We start from the raw sequence: 26301 nt of genomic DNA, 5'->3' as shown, positions 1-26301 counted from the left end.
TTTTCTTTTGCTAACAAGTACTTGTATGACTTTGGTTCATTTTTCATCTTAGAAAAGCAGAACATAGCATTTGTAAATGTGGGAAAACACATTTATGCACCCTGGAAAGTTAGTGTTGATGCTGGTCATTTTTCAAATAAACAGTTAAACTGAACTTTATCAAGATCAAAGAGTTATTATTGTTAACTCCCAGAATTACTTGGTTCTGTCTGGGTTCTTGTTTTAATTGATTTAAATATTTTATGCTATCAAATTTCTGTTTTTCAAGTTCAAAGAAAAGTGGATGATCCAGAGAGATGAATGTTAATGATAAGAAAAGCACAAATTCAATACTCTCTGACTGTCTAAATAAAAACACAATATATTTTGATTCTTGGCCTACTGATGAAGGAATTTAATCTCTAGTCACATAGAGTTTTTGGCCCAGGATTTTGAGAGGTGAAGTTGACCATTTATAAAAGAAGATGTTTGCGAACAATTTGTGCTTGTAAAAATAATTTATAATTCATTTATTCTTACAGTTTTTATGTTCTAAGACCAAGTCACATGATGATATTGCCATAAGACTTACTTGCTTATTTAAATGGAGTTGAAACCTTTAGTGTTTGGCTTTCTTATGCATTTCCAAGCTGACAGTGGCAGGTTCTTTATTTTGGTACTAGTATCTAATGATACATTTCAGAGCATCTGGTCATTACTATGTGTTTTTAGAAGAGAGAAGATTGTTTTCAACATGTTTTTAATCCATTGTGTGCAGATTATTCTACTTCTCATTGACTATCAATAGAGTATGAGTATGACTCTGTCTTAGAAGTGATGTGTTTAAGAGTGAGCATGGCATGGTTTGGATATGGTTTGTTTGTTTCCATATAAACTCATGTCGAAATTTGATTCCCCGTGTGGCAGTGTTGGGAGGCAGGGTCTAGTGGGAAGTATTTGGGTCGTGGTGGCAAATCCTTCATGAATAGGTTGGTGCTGTTCTCAAGGGAGTAGGTGAGTTCTCTCTCTGGTGAGACTAGATTAGATCTCATGGGAATGAATTAGTTTCAGTGAGAGTGGGTTGTTGTAAAGTCAGGACATCCCTTGGGTTTTGCCTATTCATACATGTCTGTTTCCCCTTTGACCTTCTCCACCATGTTATGACACAGCATGAAAGCTTTTGCCAGAAGTCAATGTCATTCCCTGAACTTCCCAGCCTGCCAAGACACCTCTTTAGTTATAAATTACCCAGTCTAAGGTATTCTGTTATAGCAACATAAAACGGACTAAGAGTGCTTTTGAGTTTGTCTCACCTAGTCCTACATGGGCAAATCTCTTTCCTCTTTGAACCTCATTTTTTGCACCCAAGAAATTAGGATTACAACATCTACCTCTTAGGGGTATTGTAAGAATTAAATGAGATTATATAAAGGAAGCATTAAGATAATTTCATGATACGTAGTTTTCAATAAAGGATTACTGCTATTTTGTTATTGATGAAGATGGCTTACTCAAAACCAAACAGTTGTGCCAGTGTCCTTACAGAAAACTTAGCTAAAGGCATTTCTAAGTCATCACTCCCTCCCCCTCACCCTCCTGCCTCTCTCCTTCATCTGCTCATTCAAAGCATGGCAGTGAAATCTCTTATTCTGGTTGTCATATCCCTCATCATCACTCTTTTCTTTAATCTACTCTTTCAGATATTTATACACACACACTGTGTGTGTGTGTAAATATATATATAATATATATTTTATAATATATAAGATATTAATTATATATTATATATAATTTATATAATATATAATAATATATAATATATATTATATGAGGTGGGATATATATTATATATAATTATATTAGAGATGGGATCTTGCTATGCTGCTCAGGCTGGACTTGAATTCCTGGACTCAAATGATTCTCTCACCTCAGCCTCCTGAGTAGCTGGGACTACAGGTATGCAACACTGCACCTAGCTGTGTTTAATATTTTTTATGCTTGTAAATGGTATTTTAAAAATGTCAATGTCATATTGTTTTTAGTTTTAGAAATAAAATTGATTTTTATATGTTGATCTCATATCCTGCATCTTTGCTAAATGTACTTATTAGTTTAAGTAACTTTTTTGTAGATTCTGTAGGATTTTCTACATTGACAATATGTTGTTTTATGATAAAAGATAATTTTACTTTTTCCTTTCCAATCTGGAAATATTTTTCCCCACTTGCCTTAATTCACTGGCTAGAAGCTCCACACTACAATGTTGCATATACAATGTTGCATATACAATGTTGACGACAGATACCCTTTCCTTGCTCCTAATTTGAGGGAGAAAGCATTTAGTCTATTAAGACACTAGCTGTAGGTGTTTTGTAGATGTTCTTTTTTGAGTCAAGAATGTTCACTTTAGTTTGCTAAGAGTTTTTGTAAGGGATGGCTGCTTGATTTTGTCAAATTCTTTTCCTGCATCTGTTGAGATGTTTAAATGGTTTGTCTTTTTGATTTGCTAATATGCTGAATTGCACCGATTGCGTTTTGAATATAAGCCTCCATTTAGTCATAATGTATTATATTTATATATATTGTTCTTTGCCTCTGTGTTCATAAAGGAAATTGGTCTGCCATTGCCTTTTATTGTAATATCTTTGTCTGATTTTCATTTCTTTTCTGCTGCTTTCTTTAAGTCTGTTGTTTTTCTTTTTTTCTCATTTCTTAGGGTGCACATTGAGGGTCAACATTTGAGGCCTCTTTTCTTTTTTGATATAAATTATAAATTTTCTTCTAAGTATTGCTTTATCCTCATCAGATACATTTAGGTATGCAATGCATTCATTTTAATTAGGTTAAAAATATCTCCCAATTTTCCTTTTGATTTTCTCTATGACTCAAGCTGTTGAGTAATGTATTATTTAGTTTTCAAATATTAGGGGGAAATTTTTAGATAGCTTTCTGGTTTTGATTTCTAATTTAGTTCTATTGTAATAAAAGAGCATACTTGTTTTGTCTGAGTCATTTAAAATTTTTTGATATTTGTTTTATGGCCCAGAATATGTTCTATCGCTCTATTATGGTAAATGTTGTACATGCACTTGAAAAGAAATATGTCTTTTGTTGTCGTTGGATAAACTGTTCTATAAAAATTAATAGTTCTAGTTGGTTAATAGAGTTGTTCAAGTCTTCTATATCCTCACTCATTTTCTGTCTATTTATTATTTTGCTATAATTGTGGATCTGTTTATTTCTCATTGCAATTTTATCAGTTTGGCTTCATATATTTTGAAGCTCTGTTATTACGCGTATAAACATGTGGGATTGTTATGTCCTCTGATGAATGCACCTCTTTATCATTATAAAATGGCCTTCATTATTGATGGTAATAGTTTTTTCTCTGAAATTGCCTTTGCCTAATGTTAATATAGCCACTCTAGCTTTCTTTTGTTAGCATGTCATATCTTTTTCAATTTTTTTTTTTACTTTTAATCTATTTGTGTCTTTATATTTAAAGTGGGTTTTGTGAAGTCAGTATATATAGCTGAGTTTTACTGTTTTTCAATCTGAAAGTCTCTAGATTTTAATTAGGAAGTCCATTTACAGTAAATATTTTTACTGATAGATTTGGATTTAAAGTAAAAATCTTTCTATTTGTTTTATAAATGTGCTATCTGTTCATTGTTCTTTTTCCACTTTCTTTTGGATTCAGTATTTTTATAATTTCATTTCAGCTCTTATATTAATCATAGTTTTAATTTTTTTTATTTTATAATGTTTTGACATCTTCGAGGGCCTTACTGGCTGGAAAGAAACTGCCTCTCCCAGGACTAGCTAATTCTTAGAAGTAACTTGGTATACAACGATCCACAAATTCTGAGCTCATATAACCTCCTTTATCCAACTCTCATACATCAAGTCATTATTTCTCCTTCACTAAATCAACTCAGGGCCAGGTACCAGACAACTAGGGACAAGCGCTATGCCCCAAAGCCTATCAGAATTATTCAGACTAGTCAATCCTAAGCTGTTTCCTCTGACCTACTTGTTTTTCCCACAGAAAACATAGTAAAGACTCTGGCTTAGGCTTTCCCCTCACCCCTTTCTGCCTGTTGATCAACAATGGTATTTTCTCACATGATCCTGCATGGTGTGTTATGTGCCTTCTTCTCAGGAAATGTAAGTTATAAAAATCTTTTAAAGATGACATTAGTGGCCGGGGGCGGTGGCTCACACCTGTAATGCCAGCACTTTGGTAGGCTGAGGCGGGTGGATCACGAGGTCAGGAGATCGAGACCATCCTGGCTAACGCGGTGAAACCCGTCTCTACTAAAAATACAAAAAATTAGCCAAGCGTGGTGGCGGGCGCCTGTAGTCCCAGCTACTCTGTAGACTGAGGCAGGAGAATGGCGTGAACCCGGGAGGCAGAGCTTGCAGTGAGCCGAGATTGCGCCACTGCACTCCAGCCTGGGCGACAGAGTGAGACTCTGTCTCAAAGAAAAAAAAAAAAGAAAAAAAATGACATTAGCTTCTTTGTGTCATCACTCAGTCACCTCCAAAAATTAAAATGAGTACAAATGACACACCTCATTTGTTGACTTACTACCTACAACTCTGTTGTATTATTTTAGCTTTCGGATTTAAGCTTGACAGTATGCATCTTTAACGTAACGCTGTCTATTTTCACGTATAACCTCCTTACAACGGTGTACTTACATTTCCTCTCTCTGAGGCCTTGCACTGTTATTGTCAAGTTTTACTATTATATATGTTATAAACCACACACTGTGCTGTTATGTTTATCTTCTTTTAAGGAATTATACTTTAAAGAGATATAAGTAACAAAAAATCCTATATATTCGCCACGAAATGACCATTTCTGGTGTTCTTCATTCCTTTTACAGTTTCTTATTTCTCTCTGGTATTATTTTCCTAGTGGCTGAAGGACTTCCTACAAAGTCTCTTACAATGAAGGTTTGCTGGTTATAAATTCCTTTAGCTTTTTGTTTCTGAAAAGAAATCTTCATTTTTCTGAACTTAAAAAGCTTTAAAATAATCTTTATTTTGAAATCTGTTTTCACTGGGTAGAAATCTTTGGTTGGTACATGTTGCCTTTTAGTACTTTAATAATGTTACTCTACTATCCTCTGTCTTACATTGTTTCCAGTGTAAAATCTGCTGTTGTCTTTTTGGTCTCTGGCTGCTTTTAAGATATACTCAGTATTACTGGTTTTAAGCAGTTCAATGATGATGTACTAGGTATAGTTTTCTTCGTGTTTTCTGTGCTTGTAGTACATTGAACTTCCTAGATTTGTGGGTTAATATATTTCATTAAATTCAAAATACTTTTAGCCTTTATTTATTCAAATATTTTTTTCTGTCCAACTTCTTTTTCAGGGGCTCCAATTACATATGCATTAGAAGAGTTGAACTTTTTCCTTGGCTCACTGACACCCTGTTAATTTTTTTAGTAGTGTTTTCTTTGTGTTTTATTTTGAATAGTTTCAAATTTACTAATCTTTTCTTCTGCAATATCTAATCTGATGTTAATTTCAACCTGTGTATTTTTCATCTCAGGCGTTGTAGTTTCCATCTCTAGATATTTAAAGTGGATCTTTATTATATTTTCCATGTCTATATTTAAATTTTTCAGTTTTTGCCTAGTTCTTGTACAAAATACTGTTATAATTACTGCTTTAATATTCTTGTCTATAAATGCTATTGTTTGTCTCATTTCTGAGTCAATTTTGATTGACTATTTTTTTCTCCTGATTATATGTTGTAAGTTCATGTTTCTTTGCATGCTTGGTAACTTTTTATTGGATGTCAGACATTGCAAATTGTACCTTGTTGGGTCCTGGAAATTTCTGTGTTCTTGTAAATATTCTTGAGCTTTGTTCTGGGATGCAGTTAGGTATAAAAGCAGCTTGATCCCTTTGGGTCTTGCTTTCGTCTTTGTTAAGTGAAACCATACCAGTATGTTGTCCGTGGCTAATTTTGCCCCACCACTGAGGTTAACACCCTTCTGAATACTTTCCACAATGCTCCGTGACTATGAGGTTTTTCACCCTGGCTACTGGAAACAGAACTCACTCCCAGTCTATGTGAGCGCTAGGGATGGTTCGCTCTGATCCCTGAGTTATTTCCCTAGCTTTGGAGTTTCTTTGTACATGTGTACTGACCAGTATTGAGCAGAAGATTTGAGAAGGACTATTCACAGTTCTTTGGAGCTCTTTGGGAAGTTCTCTCCTTCCTGGTATTTGTTTCTGTGAACTTTAGACATCTTGGCCTCCCTGGACGCCTACCTCAGGAGGCCTTCAGACTCAGGAACATTGCTGGGCTCCACCTGGGTTTCCTCACCATGCACCATGACTTGGAAACTCTCCATAGGGAATAAGCTGGGGCCATTATAGAACTTACCTCATTTGTTTACCATCTCTTAGAACACTGCCCTTTGTTGTCTGATCGTGTTGAAAACAGTTTTTGCTTATGTTTTGTTTACTTTTTAATTGTTTCAGGATTGACGGATAAATTTGTTCCCTGTTACTCCCTCACTCCACGTGGCCTTTGGTTCCCTCTCTCGGGTTAGGTTGTTGGCATCAAAGATATCAGGAGGAAACATCCACACTTGTCATCTTCCTGTTCAACTCTCAAAGTCTCTCCATAAATTTATGCTCCTCAATAAATTAATAAGGAAATTAACTTTATAATATTTATTATGTGGATTGACACTGCTGATTCACTTGATCTGTTTGTCAGAAGGTCATGTGTGGTGCAGTATATGTGAGGCATTCTGAGGGAGGAAAAATGACTCACTGTGGTGCCTCCACCCATTCTCTTTAGATGATGGCTATATTGTAGCTCACATTCTTATAGATATCTAGTTAGGCAGAATGCTGGGATCTACTATCTAGTTTTAACTAAACAAATCCTCCGAAGATGGACAGTTAGCTCAACAGATTTATGCAAAGACACTGTGGACAGGAGATGAGATTAATAATAAAAGCATAAGAAGGTACTAGAAGAAAAGGAAGACATAACACTTTTTCTAGTCCTAGTTTGAGTGTTTTGATCTATAAATACTGTCAACCCTCATTATTCATAAATTCCGTATTTGTGAATTTGTCTACTCACTGAAATTTATTTGTAATCCCCATGTCAATCAATACTCACGGCGCTTTTGTGGTAATTCACAGACATGTGCACAACAGTGAAACAGTTGCATCAATGGACTTGCATGTTGCTAGCTGAAGTCACACAAGGCGACGCTCTGCCCTCTTGCTTCAGTTCTCGTATGTAAGCAAGCGTCTTTTTCGGGGACTATTTAGTGCCATGTTTCTCATATTTTTGTGCTTTTCATTGATCATGTCACTGAAGAGTGGTGCTGAAGTGCTGTCTGTTGTTCCTAAGTGTAAGAAGGCTGTGGTGTGCCTTCAGGAGGCAATTTGTGTTAGAGAAGCTTCCCTCTGGCATGACTTATAGTGCTACTGGCCATAAGTATATTAAATAAGATGTCTTTAAACAGAAGCACATTAAATAAGGCTATGTAATGATTGGGTGATGAAAATATTGTGAGCAAATGTTCACAGGCACCTAACCTTGTATTTCCCCTAAGAACAATGGTTCAGTATTTGCTGATTCATTGTGGTGACTTTATAGAACATAACTATCACAAATAATGAAAACTGACTCTCTATATAAGGAAAACTCCACAAATCTAACCAGATCTTACAAAAAGTGGTCAAAAACAGGAAAATTATCAGGAATATTATTGAAAATTAGATTTACATGCAGTAATGTTAGCAAGTAATTTCACTGTAAAGAATCTTAAGTTACTAATAAGACCATTAATGAGCCTGTTGATACCAAAAAACCGTTTAATAACGAATAATTCAGAACATGAAGAAAAATCTCTGTAGAAATATTTAGAGCGACTCAAATTAATGTCACCTCATTACATTATTTTCCAAAATTTTCTAAACTTAATAATCATTATTTAAAAGTCTCTTAAATTTTTTAATTTAATAACTGAAGACATAAGTATATATTTGTTTTTCACTGTATGGTAAAAAAATATAGCTGAATTACTGCACAAGAACAGTTTTGAAACAAACTGATATACATTTCTTTGGTAGCAAATATTATTGAAAGATGACTAGAAAAAATTGTCAAAGGTATGGAGAAGCATCCCTTAGAATAAATTATGCCATGTGGGAGGTTTGCACTGCAGAAAGGACAAATGTCTAACGTGCTCTACCTTATGGTATTCCTTAGTATGATTTCAAAAATAAAATGTAGGAATACTAACATGTTGTGAAACATTGCCGAAATTGTTATAGGAAAAGATGTATTTTTAACAGTAAGTTACTTCTTTAATAAAAAATAGTTCACTAATTATCCCATGTAAAATATTTAAAGGAATGATCAAAATTAACACTTGATTATACATTTTGATTTTATAAAATTATACATTTTCAAGAACAACTGATCTATCATTTGGCAATCATCAGAGTAATAATCATCAGTAGATGTCAAAACTCTGGGTGAACATTTCATGAGGAACAGAATGTTGATATAGTTTCAAAGTATCTCCTCCAAAAATACTATTAAACACAAAAGGAGAAGTAAATAGCAGTTTTACACTAGAGAAACAGGGCAGATACTACCTTAACCAACGGATCTCAGTTAACATCATCAGTAATGGAACAAAAGGACCTCATTTATCTCTTGATAAGATGCACTGAGAAGGACACAGAATCACTTCTGTGGTATTGTTGCCAAAAATGATTCTAAGCATGAGGAAATGAACTCAAATTGCTTGAACTTTCCAAAAATAAGGTCATGGGAGACAAAGGAAGAGTAAGAAACCATCCCAAATTAAAACAGACAAAAGAAGCATGTCAATTAAATGCAGCACGTAATTCTGAATTTGATTCCAACTAAAATTTTGACTTTTATTTTTTGCTAAAAAGGACATTATTGGAATAATTGGTAAAATTTGAATAAAGTTTGTAGATTGGATAGCAGTATTCTATCAGTGTTAAGTTCCTGGTTTTGCCCTGTGGGTTTGTAAGAGAATGCCCTAACTCACAGGAAACATACACTGAACTACGTAGATGTAAAGGAGCGTTGTGCCTACACCTGACCTTCAGATCGTTCATTAAAAACAAATATACATACATACATATTTAGAGAGACTGATAAACCAAATATGATAAAATGGTAACAGTTGGGGAATCTATGTGGAGATTATTCAAGGACCCTTTGTACTGTTCTCACAGCTACTTCACAATAAAATGTTACAAAAAGTTAATTTTTCTGTGATGACAACTGTGATTAGTGGCATGCCACTTAGCAGATAGTTTTGGAAAAAATATTGTACTTAATCTGCTCCTGTTAGGAAAAGTGCCATTTAAACAATAAGTAATTAAAAGATTTGCATTTTCCTAATTATTAGTGATGTTGAACTTTTTTTGTGTTTGTTTGCCATTTGTATATCTTCCTTTGGAAATTGTTTATTTATGTCCATAATCAAAAATTAAAAAAATAGACGTTGGTGAGGATGCAGTGAAAAGGGAACACTTTTACACTGCTCGTGGAATGTAAACTAGTACAACCACTATAGAAAACAGTGTGGAGGTTCCTTAAAGAATTGTAACTAGAGCTACCATTTGACCCAGGAATCCCCCTACTGGACATCTACGCAGAAGAAAAGAAGTCATTATATGAAAAAGATACTTGCACACATATGTTTATAGCAGCACAACTTGCAATTGCAAAGATATAGAACCAGCCCAAATGCCCATCAATGAGTGAATAAAGACATTGTGAAATATATATATATATAAACATGGAATACTATTCAGCCATAAAAAGGAACAAAATAATGGCATTTTCAGCAACCTGGATGGAACTGGAGGCCATTATTCTAAATCAAGTAACTCAGGAATGGAAAACCAAACATCATATGTTCTCACTCATAAGTGGGAGCTAAGCTATGAGAATCTAAAGGCATAAGAATGATACAGTGGACTTTGGGGACTCGAGGTAAAGAGTGGGAGGAGGGTGAAGGATAAAAGACTACAAATTGGGTATAGGGCATACTGCTTGGGTGATGGGTGCACCAAAATCTCACAAATCACCAGTAAATAACTTACTCATGTAACCAAACACCACCTGTTCCCCAAAAACCTATGGAAATAAAATAAAAAAAAGTAATTAAAAGAATGCTTTTTAAATAGAAACTTTTGCCCACAAAAGAGCATTTTGAGAATGAATGCTTGAAAATGTTTTTCATTGTCATGATTCTGCAAAAATTTTATGAGTATACTCATCAAGAATACTTGTATCTGCACACTTCAATAAAAACATGAGAATAAAATTTTCTAACCTGTTGCAAAGTCTCTCAAGCATGGTATTTCAGTAGAATTCTGTTCTAGATAACTATCGCTACATAAGAAACCACTCCAAAACTAAGTGGCCTAAAATAACTTATTATTTTTCACAATTTTGGATGTAGACAGGGTTGTCTAGATGGTTCTCATTTGGGGATCTCTTCTACAGCTGCAGTCAGATGGTGAGTGAGACTGAAGTTATCCAACAATCTCTTCACTCTATGTCTGGTATCTGGACTAAGATGACTGCAGCGGCTGGGGCCTGGTCAGTCATCTCTTTTCACCTTTCTCTGCATTTTGTAATACTTATTATTATAGGAAGCCTCAGCAATTTACATCACATTTACATTATATTAGTTATCAGTTATCTAGAGATGATTTAAAGTATACAAAAGGATGAGCATGTGTTATATGTAAATACTACACCATTTTATACAAAGGACTTGAACATCAACTGATTTGGGTTTCTGTGGGGGTCCTGGAACCAATCCCTGGCAGATATCAAGGGATGACTGTACATCCAATTGCGTCTGTTTCTCTGTAGAACACTAACATATAGACAAAAGCCAAAGGCTTCTGATGATCAAGTCTCAGAAGCCACGCAGTATCATGTTTACGATATTCTGTGGCTAAAGTAGTCACTAACCAGCCAAGATTCCAGGGAATGGAAGAACAAACTTCTTATCTCGACAGGGGAGTGGCTTGCATATATAGGAAAGAGATAATGGCAGCCATACTGAGAACATGCTACCAAACTTTTAAATCTAATTTGTTAAAAATACAAAAAATGTGACATGTTCTGATTGTTGTTGTTGTTTTTTTTTTTTTCTGGAGAGAGAGAGAGAGAGAGAGAGAGAGAGAGAGAGAGAGAGACAGTCTCTTTCTATCACCCACTCCACTCTGCTGGAGTGCGGTGGTGTGATCATAGCTCACTACAGCCTTGATCTCCTGGGCTCGGGCAATCCTCCTGCTTCAGCCTCCTGAGTAGCTGGACCAACAGGTGTGCGTCATCACACTGGGCTGATTTTAAAATTTTTTTGTAGCGACAAGGTCTCGCTATATTGCCCAGCCTGGTCTCAAACTCTTGAGCTCAAACGATCCTCCTGCCTCAACCTCTCAAAATGCTGGGATTACAGGCATGAGCCATCCCGCCCCGCCCTAATTACTTTTTAAGGAAAATACATTGATAAATGGGAAAAAGAACATTTCTAGACAAACTTTTGGAAAATACTTTGACTAATTTGTGGATGAGATTAAAAATGAATATTATGATTTAGAAGCCAATGATGTACTTCTTCCCTTAGAGTTTACCTTTGCCCAGCAATATTTTCAGCTATGATAGACAATAAATTGAACTTAGAACCAAAGTTTCCAATGGCTGTATCAAAAAGGGTAGAGTCAATTTTTTTGAAAAAGGGGAACACATTTGATTATTTTATTCTCACTAAAATATTACTGTTAATAATAGTTTTACTGAAAGAAAAAGCTTTTGAGTATTAATAAGTATCATAAAAGTTACCTAATTTATAGCCTCTCTTTTAATTTCTATTTTTGTATATAGTTTATAATGCGCATAATATATCTGTACAGTTGCATTTTAGAGAGAGGCATCCAACTGTTAGGCTGAGAGCATAGATTCTGGAGCTAGATACCAGGAGTTGAATTCTGGTTCCACTGTTACCTGCTGTGTGACCTTGAACAAGTTACTGGACCTCTCTGTACCTCGGTTTTCTCAACTTCAAATTCAGGGTAATAATAGTGCCTAATCATAGATTATGAGGATTATTTAAGCTAATATAGAGTTTGTCACCGTATTTAGCCATAACTACTACTGTTTAGCAACATCTTTTAAAACAAAAACATGCAGATCATTTGACCTAACAATTCCATGTCTAGATGTGTACTATAGGGAAATATTCATGCACAAGAATGTCTATTGAAACATCATTTTTAATAGTAAAAATATTGGAAACCATCTAAATATATAGGAAAAAGTGTGATAAATTGTGGCATATAGAAGGGATGGAATATTTCACAGTAGTCAGGTAAATTTACATATAATGATACAGAAACATCATTAAGATATTAAGTTAAAATCAAGTTGTGGAATAATGTGTACAACATGATTCTATTTATGTAAAAGACAATCTTGACATTACATATGTCTATATTTGTAGTTGTATTTACATATAAATATTTGTATCTACATATATATTTGAATGTAAATATAAATATTTATATGTGTACATATGTATTAAAAGGGTCTGGAAGGATATGCCACTGATATGGTTTAGATTTGTGTCCCCACCTGAATCTCAGGTTGAATTGTAATCCCCAGTGTTGGAGGAGGGGCTGGCTGGGAGGTGATGGGATCATGGGGGTGGATTTCCCCCTTGCAGTTCTCATGATGATGAGTGAGTTCTCTTGAGATCTGGTTGTTTAAAAATGTGTAGCACCTCCCCTTTCTCCCTCTTCCTCCTCTCCTGGCTGTGTAACACATGCCTGCTTTTCCTTCACCTTCCACCATGATTGTAAATTTCCTGAGGCCTCCCCAGCCATGCTTCCTGTACGGCCTGCAGAACCATGAGCCAATTAAACTTCTTTTCTTTATACATTTTCTAGTCTCAGACAGTTCTTTATAGCAATGCAAGAATGAATTAACACATGCAAGAATGAATAAACCCTTAGTTTACAGGAGAGTCAGTTCAACATGACTGGATTTTTCTATATTCGTTAATATTTTATAAGGATGCCCCTATATAATGATTATATAATTAAATATATATTTGTCATAGTTTTCAAAAAGAGTGAGTGCCACTTCTCCAGATTGTAAAAGGGAGTCACCAAGCTTGACAGTTAATTACATAATTGTAGTCAGAGTGGAGAAAACAGGCCAGTGGGCTTTCTGTTGTTCTTTCTCAAAAACTGTTTATTTCACTCATAACTTCAATGGAGTTAAGAATATTTTTTTTTCAACGAGCAAAAGATGGAAAGAGATTTTTTGAAAACATTTACAATAGTTAATGGCAAAGGCAGAAAATCTAAGAACTCGTGTGTGTGGTTCCTTTCAAAACTCACCATTGATAATAGTTCATTCAACTAAAAAAAAAAAAAAATTTAACAATCACATCCATGGAAGAGAGATTCCTTTTGCTACTGTCAGTTTTTTACTCTTATTTGGTTGAGGCAAAAAAAGTAGGGAGACAAGTATTATGGCAGACTATTAAATCTATATCATATGTTATTCCTAAGTGAGAATCACTTTTCCAAAGTCCTGGGTGTAATCATGTCTTGAAATACAGCTTCACTACATGCCTCGAAGTCATTGGCAGTTCTCCAAAGAGACTAAACAGAACTTCAAATATTATTTCAGGACACTGAGGGAAAAGGAGAGAAGTGAGATTGATTTCATTTTAAACGACTGGAGCCGAGCTCTGTGAGGGCGAGTCTTCTCTGCCTTATTCCTGGGGCTTTTGTTTGCCAATTAGGGAGTATCACCTGGATTCAGAAGTTGGGCTAAACCAAGGCCTCATTGGAACAGAGACGGGGAGGAGACACGCTTCCTTCACAGCTGTCCTTGTGTGTCAGCCCATGTAACAGACGGGAACAGCTGTGCCCCAGCCCACATGTGCCCTCCTGAGAAAACCAGCGCAGATTAGTGACTCCTCACGATTTTAGAAAAGCAACTTGATCCTCTTATGGAAAGTGATGGCGTTTGTGGTTGTTTCATAAGGGTCAGGAGAAGTCTGGGGAGAGACCCCCAGCCTCAAACTCTGTCCTTCAATAGAGTCCAAGCAACCCCAACAAAAACGAAAACCAAATTCCTGAACCAGAGAAGGAAGCACTTCCAATGTGACAGGTGCTCAGGGCTGGGTTTGTGAAGTTTTGCTTTGGGTGCCTGGAAGATGAGAAGAAAACAGAACTCACTTTTCTGCCCGGTTCTGTAGGAAACCACACACACAGAACCAGACACCTAGGAGTGGGCGGATAGTGCTCATGCAAGGGCACCCTGTGTGATGAGCAGAAAGCAGTTGGGTGGGGTGCCCTGCAGGGAGGGAGGCAGGCTTCAAGCCCCCAGCAGCTCAGGCCACCAAGAAAAAGGATCCATAACCAAATGCTTTCATCCTCACCGGTGTCCCTGGTGATTCAGGGGCTCTTCTTCCTCGTGGAGATCATGGAAGGCATCTAACATGCCCGAGATGAAAGAGTATCCCTGCTAATATTAAGTTCCTTAATATTATTGGCTTAATAATAAGCCAAGTTAACTGAAACACTGGATAGGTTTATCTCATCCAAACATAAAGGGACCACTATGATAAAGCCCTGGGATTGGACATTAAGGATTATTTCTGTGCTTTGTAGCTTGTTTTTATTGATTTGGGGGTTTTATTAGGCATACAGTCCAGACTCCCTCCCATCCCCCACTTTTCCTCTGGGCAGCCACTCCTTGTTACCTGTCCTTTGAAGTTTCTTAATGCATATCCAAACAGATACATATAGATCATTGTCTCTCCTTTTATTTATTATATGGTAGCAAGGTATAGAGAGAGTTTCAGTTTTTTACAGTTTTGTAACTTTCCATTGTATGACGTATAAGAATTAATTTAATCAGCATCTTATTGATGGACATTAAATTTTTTGTAGTCCTTTGTGATTACCAATAATGCAGCCAGGAATAACACTCCACTTACGTCATTTCACTCATATGCAAGTTTCCTATATGATAAATTTCTAAAAGTAGAATTACAGGGCCAAATGGCATGTGGATTTCAGTGATTCAACCAAATCGTTCTAGATGCCCACAAGGAATCTATGAGAATTTTCCACATTCTCATAGCGTATATTCACACTTTGAGTTTTGCCATTCTGACAGGTAAAAAGCAGTATCTCAGTGTAATTTTAATTTTGATTTTTCTTACATGAGTGAGGCTGAACATATTTTTATGTGGGTAAGAGTTATCTACATTTCCGTTTCCGTAAACGCTTCATATCCTTTGCCCATTTTTCTGAGTTGCTGCTCTTTCCTTCTGAATCTAGTAATTTTTAAAAACTGGTTATTGTATTTTTCACTTTTAAAATTTCCATTTGGTTCTTCCTTACATTTTGTATTTCTCTGCTGTGACTTTCCACGTTGTCATTTGTTTCAAACATTCATACTTGCTTTAAAATCAGTGCATTCGTATAATAGCTGCTTTATGATTCTTGCTGGATAGTTTCAACATCTGTGTAATCTCAGTGCTTACAGTTGCCTTTTCTCTTTCAAGTTGAGATTTTTATGGTTCTCAGTGTGATGAGATTTTGGATTGCATCCTAGACATTTTCAGTAGTATGTTATATTATTCCGGTTCCTATTTAAATCTTTGATTTTAGTAGGCACTTGACCTGTTTAAGTTCAGAATGCTTGTTCCGGTTCACTTTGTGAGTTGTGGCTCAAAAGTCATTTCATTTTCAAAGCCTTTAGAGTGTTATTTCAATCTACCCCACTTGGGTGCTACCCTGAGGCTAATCTGAAACCCGGGCAGTGGTTCAGCTTTTCTGACCCTTGAAACTTTTTGCTGTGTTGTTTCTTGTCTGTTTTGTGCATGGGGCACTCAGAGTTCTACCCAGGATTTCATATACAAATTTAGAAAACTGCTTTCTCCAGTTCTCTCCTCCACATAGTCCTCCCCCAGCCTCTAGTTAGGAGTGGGAGGGGTATGGTCATGTTACTGCAGGAGGAGGAATAGATGAGTGGGCTTCATCCACAACACCCCCCCCAGCAGCACATGGTGGCAGGGGGAGGGGTTAGCCAGCACAAAAGGGCAGATGTGGTCAAAATGTTTTTGCTCTGCTGGAAACACTGGTCATTTGGCTAAAAAGAGTTTTCTTAGGATTTTAAAATTTGTGCCCATCTGCGTTTCTGGCTTATAGGCATTGCCATGAGCTCATACTGCCATAAATGGCAACAAAAAATTAGTGAACAAAAGAAAACAAACACATAAACAACACACAAGTCTCTCCCTGCTACATGATGCCTTGAGTATGGAGGAAATCGCCAGTTTTTATTTCTTTTTCCAACTTCGGAGTCTTCTGTGGGTTGCTTTGTGAATTTTGTCCAGAGCTTTTTGTTACTGTTAGTAGGAAGAATAGGGCGGAACGTGCTTAGTCCATTTAGTCTAGAAACCAAGTTGTGGAGATCTACTCACTTCTTATGGAACTGTCCCCCAGAATCTACTCCGTACCTGCCCTACCTTCCTGCTGCCTGAAAACCCCAGCAGGTCATTTCTCCATGCCTGGGTCTGGATCATGGCCAGTGACGCTTTCTGACCCCACCTCCCCATGCCTCAGGGGTCACACGGTCTGCGAATTCAGGCTCCACATCTCATCTAGCAAAGAGGTGAAGTTTTGCACGCTCTATAAACCATGTTACCGCTATACACCATGCTTATCTAGGTAGTAACTGCTGATGCAGTCACCACACTTACCTCCTGAGGACAGTGCCATTGAATGTGCTCAGAGGCAGTGCCATTGAAGCCATAAGAAGGAAATACTTTCATAACCGCCTCATCATATTCAAAGTTTCCTCCCCCACTAAGCAGTCAGATTTCACATTATTATGCCCTTTCTCATATCCGCTTCCAAATTATGCTGCCTCAAGCCTGCCAGCCGAAGAGAGGCCCCTGTTCCCGAGCCAGCTGTGTCTCAGACACTTGCCTACCTGCCAAGGCTTGAAGACTACCTCTGCAGGGGTAATTAATTCTGTTCTCAGTCAAGGGCTTTCACATGAATCTGTTTCTGGTTCTTTTTATTTATAGGTTATTTTATACTCACAACTCTCTCTCTTTAACAGACAAAAAACAGTATGAAAACAACATCAGCAACAAGAACAAATGAATAAATAAAAACTCCCTGCATCCTGCTGCTCTGCTCTGATTACCACCATCTCTTCTTTCCTTTCCAGACAAGCTTCTTGGAATGGTAATCAATGAGTCCTCATATCCTCCCTGAGATTCATATCCCATCTCAGCTTTGTTCAACTCTCACGACTTCGTTAAAAGTTCATTAAGGCCTTCAACAAATGGAATATTGCCAACTCTAGAGGGTACTTGCTAGTCCCCCCCAATCCTCGCCCTTTCTCAATACTCTCAGCTCTTCTGCTTCTGTGACAGTCCTCTCTTTTTCCTCCCACCTCTCTAATAGTTTTTCATCTTCTTCATGAATTTCTCAGCAGCCCATCATCCCTTCCACAGGAATGTTAATAAGATGATGCTGACGATGATGGTAACCCACCCCAGTATGTACTGAGCTCTTATGCCAGGTTCTAGGCCAGGTAGTTGGAATGCATCATAACATTTAATTCTCATAAAAATCCATTTTTGGAATGTGGAAACTGAGAAATGTCAGGTTATTTGCCCAAGTTTAGGCAGCTATTCCATGGCAGAGGATTTAGGTATAGATTTACTAAAGAGATTCATCTTTGGCCTGTTTCACAGTTCACTTTGCATCTTCTCCTTGAATCATTTTGGCTATTTTCATGGTCTTTCCCAACTGACATCTATTAAAAGGATTTTCCAATCTGTGTTTTCAACTCCTAATCAGACTTTCTCCTGAACTTGTCAATCTGGATATCCTCTACTGTATTAGTCAGGGTTTTTCAGAGAAACAGAACCTATAGGATAGATAGGTATATCAAAAAAATAAATTTATTATAGGAACTAGCTCATGTCTGATGGTAGTTGCAAGTTCAACAGACGATCTGCTGTCTGCAAACTGGAGAACCAGGGAAACCAATGATGTAATTCAGTCTAAGCCCAAAGGCCAGCAAATCAGGAGGTTAGTGGTAAAAGTTCCAGTCTAAGTCCAAAAACCTGAGAACCAGGAGTGCTGATATCTGAGGGTAGGAGAAGATGGATGTCTCAGCTCAAGCAGAGACAGAGAGAGAGAATTTGCTCTTCTTTTGCTTTTTTGTTCTATTTAGGTACTCAAATAATTGGATGATGCCCACACACACTGGTGAGGGTGGATCTTCTTTGTGCAGTTTTCTGATTCAAATGTTAATCTCTTCTGAGACCCCTGCACAAACACATCCAGAAATAATGTTTTACCAGTGATCTGGGCATCCCATAGCCCAGTCAAGTTGACACACAAAATTAACCATTCACTTAGAAACCTCATAGAACTCATAATATTCCCTCCTCTATGCCACCTGATCCTTCTGCCGTGTTCTGGGTCTTTGTGATTGAGATAGCTAGCTTCCACCCAGTTGTACAGGGGACACACAAAACATTTTTGACTCCTCCTCTCTCCTTTGCCCTTCACTTATCATAAAGCCTATTGATTTTATTTCCTGTTTCTAGAATCCAGCTTTACTTCTCACCCCAACTAGTAGTCTCAGGCTCAGGTTCTCATATCTTCTCTTTTGGTTATAGCAATGAATTCCTACAAAGTCTTCCTACTTTCATTTTATCTTTTTTTAAGTCAGTAAGCTTCACTTAAAGTGTCTTCCCTCTTCCATTCCTTCCCCCTAAAACACCCAAAACATAAACATGGCAATTTGGGTTATCTATTGCTATGTAACAATCCACATGAAAACTTGGAAGTCTAAGATAATTTATGATTATCTCTCCAATTCTGTGGGTTGATAAGGGGCAGTCCTCAGTTGGGGTATTTGATGCAGTTGCATTCAGATGGTGGTTTGGAATGGAGTCATCTAAAGGCCTGACTTAGCTAGATGTTCACAATAGCAATGCACAAGGTGGTTTTGGCTGGGAGCTCAGCTGGGATGACTGACCAGAGCACCTACATGTGGCATCTCCATGGGGTTTAGACTCTGACCGCATGGCAGTTCGCTTCTAAGAGGAGATATCATGTTCCAAGAGCAAGTATTCTGAGAGAACTAGGCAGAAGCTGCAGGACTTCTTAAGACCTCTTCTTAGAATGTCACTTCTGTTATCTTCCCTTAGCCAAGCAGTTGCTTAGGCCAGCCTAAACTCAAGAGGAGAAAAATTAAAGCCTACCTTTTAATGCAATGAGCAATACACATGTACAGAGAGGAAAGCCAGTGAGGCGATTATCTTGGAGACTATCTACCTCAATGACCATATCATTTTCATGTGTCTAACTCCTGAATTGCTCCCCAATCACTGGGTACATGAAGTCTAAGCTTCCTACAGTACAATGCATAGACTTTCTAGGGTTTGCAACACTGACTTCCCCAACATCTTTTCCTTCCACTCCCAGCCCTCCGCATGTATTGCTTATACATCTCTCTATCCCGCCCCTGCCATAGACCTTCGTGGTTATTCCCTCTCCCCACCCACCCTAATATCCTTGCTAATCCTTCTTTTCTTAGTCAACTTCTATTTCATCCTTTAAGGCCACTTAGACACCACATCCTCCAGGAAGCTCTCCTGGAATCCCACCTTGGGTAGGGTGAGCCACTTTTGTGGCTTCTATTGCACCCTGAGTGCACTTATCATAATGCTTGTTATAATACTTGTGTTGATATTATACATTCATGTTTCTCTTTCCCTTCACACCCCTAGAGGGTTAGCCCCTTGAAGGCAGGAGCCATATCCCATCCATCTTTGTACCTTTGGTGCACTTTGGTGTGATAGCTTTGCAACGTGTCAACTTACCTAGACAGAACTACACTTCCCAGAATTCCCTCCCCTGCATGTTTCTGGTTAGAGTGAGCCACAAAAGAGCCTCCTGTGGGACATGTGAAGGTTGGAGGTGAAGCAGCAGCCTTTTTTGTAGCTCACACATATGCTGCTTGTTGCTGGTGTGGGACAGCAGGCCCCCTGTTGTCCTGCTTCGGCCTCTTGGCTCCTGTGATGAAGGGCACAGGCTCTTCCTGTAGGACACCCATACCATCAAAGTCAGAGGCAGCAAGAATTGGCATGAGTCTCAGTCCATCCTCATGGGTTCCAGCTTGTGCCCATGGGCTCCATCTTGTCCTTGCTTCCCCACTGCCTGCCTTGTGGACAATGGCCTTACAGAGATTGCTTAGCAAGAACTCACCACTTTGTAAGGTACAAATCCCCGTAACAAAGATACACACACACACACACATAGGTATATATGTATATGTGTGTGTATAAGTGTGTGTCTGTGTATTTGACATGCATACATAAAACATATATTACCTCCTAGTGATTCTGCTCCTGATTGAACTATGACTGACATAGATGAGAGGGTTTATCTGGGAAAATTTGAGACATGTCAAAAACAATGACAAATCACCTGCTTTTTAAATAATAGTTGCATAATAATATTACAACTAATCATATCTCCATGCCGTCTCTTCACCATCCCACAGGACAGGGTTCAAGGCTGGGTTCGAGGCTGGCTCTATCACTTTCTAGCTATGTTCGTTGGGCAAACTCCAAACCTCAGTTTCATCATCTGTAAAATGTAAGAAACAATTGTGTCTACCTCATGGGTTCATGGAGGATTAGAGATAATACACTTGAAATTCTTAGTATGTACCTAACATGTAATTAATGTTTAAGCCAAGTTGGCTAATATTAATTGTATAAAATACATAACTACTTGCAGATAGCGCATTTGTCCCTATAATAATTTATATTCCATCCACGTACATTTACACAATAATTCAGAAACTGCATTTGTGTTACTGAAGTGCAGAGATTATAGTACACTTCAGAGGTCATGAGTATAAATAGTGTTATACTGTTTCTAATCATTTATGGGTTAAAATGTTTATAATAATAACATATCTCAAAAATTAATAAAAGTATAAGATTAAAATTATGTAGTCTACTTGCTTGTATTGATGGCATAAACCCAGAATGATGTAACTCCTTCATTCCTTTGGCTCTTTCAGAGATCTTCCTTCAGCCTTAGAGTTTTAAACTCTTCCTTCTTTAAAAACTGAATCAGGTCGGGTGTGGTGGTGGCTCATCCCTGTAATCCCAGCACTTTGAAAGGCAGACGTGGGTGGATCACTTGAGGTCAGGAGTTCAAGATCAGCCTGGCCAATATGGTGAAACCCTGTCTCTACTAAAAATACAGAACAATTAGCTGGGCATGGTGGCGCATGCCTGTAATCCCAGCTACTCTGGAGGCTGAGGCAGAAGGGTCACTTGAAGGCAGGAGGCAGAGGCTGCAGTGAGCTGAGATCGTGCTACTGCACTCCAGCGTGGGTGACAGAGGGAGAGTCCATCTCAAACAAACAACAACCACAAAAAACAAGCCTGAATCTATCTATATATTTGAAACAGTTTTATAAATTCTAAATCATACATTTGACTGTCCTTTTCACTTTATCTTTTTAGAGTCATTTCAGAAGGTAGGCGTAGCCATGGCATTTAGAACCGGTTTTAATATGGATCCATCTAGAAGGCTTCCAAGATCCCACTAAAATCTTAACAAAATGAGGAAATGAAGACAGTTTTTAGAAGTCCCATTGGCTCTCAGGGACAGGGCTTGCAGGAATGTGCAAGACAGAGGGTGAGAGAATGACTTAGGATGATGTGACTTTTCTATTCATTTTGCCTTTTGGAACATTTAATTTTTCTGAGCTCTCTTTGTTTATGAATTGAAAATGCTTTTGTTTATTAAGTTAGTTAAATTATTTTAAGAACATAAACAATGCGAGATAAGGGACTCAAACATTGTGAGCCTCTCTGTCTCTCTCTGTGCTAACAAACGGTTGGTGTCATAATAAAACAAGTATATTTCTAAATAAGGACAAAAACGCCCGGGTCCTGTGTGATGAAGCAAGAAGCCAGACAGAGCTTCCTACTGTTTCTCCTGCCCCTGACGCACACTGGGACCCTCAGAAACCCAGCGTTATATGACAGAGACCAAAAGTTAGTTCCTAGACAACAATGGACAATGTCTTGATATTTGCTTATCACCCCTCAGCGACTGGGTAAGGCTCTAGATTGTGAGAACTCAAAGCAGAGCTTTCCTATATCTGCCTTAGACCGTAACAGTCTGGATATATACATGTTCTTACCCTACTACCCTATACATGTCTTGAGAGCAAACCACAGCCTATTCCCACTTGTCATATAGGAGGCATTAAAAATCAATTATATTCTATAGAATAGAGAAACAATTTGAATTTTTTCACAAATTAAACTTCAGTTCAAATATAATGTTATATACTTCAAATATTGAGATTAAGCAAACTAAAGCCTCACCCAGTCCTTTTTCAGTACCCTTAAATGAGTTTCTGGGAGGCTCCAGAAACTTGTCTTAAAGATAAAGGATGAGATAAAAATGTTTGCATTTCTAAATGCTGTTTCCTGAGGAACTCAATGTAATAGGGTTCAAGAAGATGGGGAGTATATCTTGAGTCACAGACAGAACATGTTCGTTGTCAGTGTTGGGCTCAGCATGTGACTGACGGGTGCTGATCCTGGTTCTTACAGTCCCCAGATTCTGAGAGCCACCTGGCACAAGGGACATCCTCCTACGCTGCAGATGGCCAAGGGCAGGTCAGAGGGCCTGATGTGCTCTTGACTCTTTCTTGCCTCTATCTCCAGCCTTCCCATACATGGGGTTCCTTCCATTACCTGTATCACCACAGCGCCTATGAATTCCCAGTAAGCTTTCTGTTTAAAATGTAGACACACTCAACTTCTAGGAGCTCATGGAAGATGGGTGGGTATACATTTTTAGGAATGAGAACGGAACTAGTATTTCAGTTCCTATCCTGAAGCATGCATCATCCTCAAATTGAAAAGAAAGTGGATAAAGTTAGAACATGTTCACTGTCTTTGAGGAACTGATGGTCTCATGGAAAGACAGCACGTCCTATCTTGAACTGTGGATTTGTCTTGAGAGCAAATGTGATGTCTCTCAAGGGGCAAGAGTAGGGTTCTCATAATGCCTAGAATCATTGATCATTGTGATCATGTGATCATGATGCACAAAACAGTCTGGACTGTTCTTCTTAAGTTTCAAGTAAATTTCAAAGATACAAGGAAACTCACGTGTCATGATCTCGAAAATAAAATTTGGAGACGAAGAATGATTGCTTTCTGCTCTTAGAGGAGGAACAGGTGACAGGAAGCAATGTCACTGGAAGTGGGGTTTCCTCTTTTGTGAAATCCACATACTGCCATTTGTTTCCTGTGTTTTGTCAGTAGCTTGTGGAGGAGAATGAGCGGAGGTATGCTTTATTGCATCTGAGCCACAACTTTATGAAGACACAGCTGTGTTCTTGCTGTTCACCTTTCATTATTACTTCCAAGGAGTTCACTGCTGGCTATGATACATCACAACATTGACAACAGATGCAACCTCTGACAAGTTTAGTTGTAGCCAGTGCGACCGGCATTCTAGATGGTTTGATTTGTGTCCATAGCTTCTTGTTTGGATGATAGATTATACAGACACCCAATACGTAGTTAGAGAGCTCACTTTTTTCACATGATTTCAGTTGGGTGATTTTGTTAATGAGTATTCAGTTTTTCACACATAAACTCCCAGTATGAAGCTACTCCACGTTTATTGCTTTGCATGGTACTACAAAACTGCATTTGTTGTGCTTTCTCAGTTTTTAATCAGAAACCCTTCTTTGAGACATAAACATTGCATGTTTTTCACTCCGTTTTTAAAAAACAAATTAAGCAGATACTCATTTATGAAGGTACTTCAGGTAAAAGACAGGAAAGGCTCCCAAAAGGGATGTGTGGGGGCCACTTTTGAGGGCTGTCTTTCATGTCCATCTCAGCCATCCCTCAGGAATTTCTATTTTCTTTCTGATGCTGCCCAAGTGGCAATCCCACCCTGTCCCCTGTCCCTGACCTTGGACATGGGGAGCAGCACTGTCCCAGGGAGGGGCAGACAGAAGAAGGGAAGATGGTGAGCCCAGTCACTCCTCAGCCCCATGGGGTTTCCTCAGCAACATCTCACCCCACACTATCCTCTCTCCTTGCTCCTCTGCTCCAGAGAGGATGGTTTCCATGTGCTGCTTCTCTGCCATCTTTCTTTCCTCTTATTTCTTTCATTATGAAACCAAAGTGCTAGAGGGATCGGGGACTATGGGGGACCCACGAAATCCCATGTTCATGAAGATGGAAGAGAATGCTGGTGGGAGGGGGGCTGAGGCCTACAGAGATGGGCATGGAAAGCTGCTGCCTTAGTCATCTGAGGCTGCTCTAACAGGATACCACACACTGGGTGGCTAATAAGCAACAGATGTTTATTCCCACAGTTCTGGAGGCTGGGAAGTCCAAGAGCAAGGCACCAGCAGATCCAACATCTGGTGAGGGTCTGTTTCCTGGTTTGTATAGAAGGTGCCTTCTCCCTGTGTCCTCATATGGTGGGAAGGGCAAGGCAGCTCTCTGGGGCCTCTTTTATAAGGGCACTGATCCCACTCATGAGGACTTTCACGCCCTAATCATTTCCCAAAGACCCCACCTCCTAATACCATCACATTCAGACTGCAGCAGCCTCCTCTTCATTCTCAAAACCTCCCTCAGTAACAACCTTCGTTTTGAAAGGATTTCAAGGCAGAGATTCTGATACCTACTGGAGCTTTTATCCTGTTTTTCAGAGGTTTGAGAGGGTTGACAACAGCTGTGGCTGGAATAAGAGGAGTTAATGGTAATAGAAAGGAAGTTGACACCTGAGGAGGAGAGTTGGGGTCACAGGATAAAGTGCCTCCAAGGTTTCTATCAGTGGGAAAGCTGACTGGCTAACCCAGGCTGCTTGGAACCCCCTGTCTATGCCATTCTGCCTTCCTCGAAACTTGGCGGGTCCTCATCCAGACTCCATTCCTGCATTGCCTCTCCTGGTCTCCATTAAGATGCAGCCTTCCCGAGGACAAGGGAACTGCTGGGTGACTTAGACAGTGAGGCCCTTTGCTGCTCATCACAACCAGCATCTCTGGAACCACAGAAACGCAGCCTGGGATCAGGCGGAGGCAGACATTACTTATGGATGAAGGCAAGGGGTAGGGAGAGGGTCTACGTGTAAAACTGACACCTAACCACCACACAGGACTATCCCAGTCAGGATAAAAGGGGAGGCTATTTAAGCATCAGAACGTGCTCCCTAGACCCCAGAGCCTGCCCAGAATGTCGGGGGCCGCCACCTGCTTGCCTGCGAGGCCTCCATGCTCTCGGGTGCTCATGTTCCCATCTGCTTGCTGCAGCACTAATGAAAAAACTCGACTGCCAGGCATGCTTGGAGGAATAACTCATGAAACAGATTGTAAAGCCTGGGCCCATGACTTGCTCTTTTGGGACTTGGCACTTACGTCTGTTTTTCCATTTGCACAGACTGAGCAGGAGGCCAGGCCTCCCCGCCCGGGCCTTGGGAGCGAGGCGCCTCTCCTCTGTCCGCCAGTTCTCCCACTCGGCCCCCACACCCCCAGGGGGAGATGCAGGGGAGCTGTGCTGACGCCGAGGCCGCGCCTGCTCCACATTCCAAGCGGGACACGGCCTGAGTCCCGCGGGCCCTGCCCGGAGGCCCCTGGGTGTGAATCTGTTTCTCCCCACTCGCCGGCTCCCGCGCCGCCTTCAGGCTTTTTTTCTCGCTCTCTCGCCATTCCCCGGGCAGCGTCTGCGTTTCAGTGCGCGGACATTTCCGGCTGGCGGGGGATGGGACGGCGGCCAGCCCGTTCCCGTTCCCGTTCCCGCCCGGCTGCAGGCGCAGCTGCGATGACTTCATGACTCTGCAATGGCCGCGGGGCCGGGAAACAGGGCCGGGATTGTATTAACGGGCTGGAAAGTAGCAAGTGTGAAAGACACCCGTGGCAGACTCCACCTCCTGCCTTACTAAAAATTGCTCTTATCTCCGGCAAAAACTCCCTGAGTTGCTTTTCCCCCTCCTGGCAGCCCTGGAAGGAAGGCCGCTGTGGAAAACGTGTCCTCCTCAGGCCTGAGTCCCCTGGGCCCTCCTCAGCCAGGATCAATGTAGAGGGAATGCCAAATACTCAACCGCCTTTAGGTGGGATTTTAGGTTTCAGGGGAAATAA

This window comes from Rhinopithecus roxellana, chromosome 16 (genome assembly GCF_007565055.1).
Source record: "Rhinopithecus roxellana isolate Shanxi Qingling chromosome 16, ASM756505v1, whole genome shotgun sequence".
Taxonomy (NCBI): domain Eukaryota; kingdom Metazoa; phylum Chordata; class Mammalia; order Primates; family Cercopithecidae; genus Rhinopithecus; species Rhinopithecus roxellana.
Note: the sequence above shows the minus strand (reverse complement) of the source record.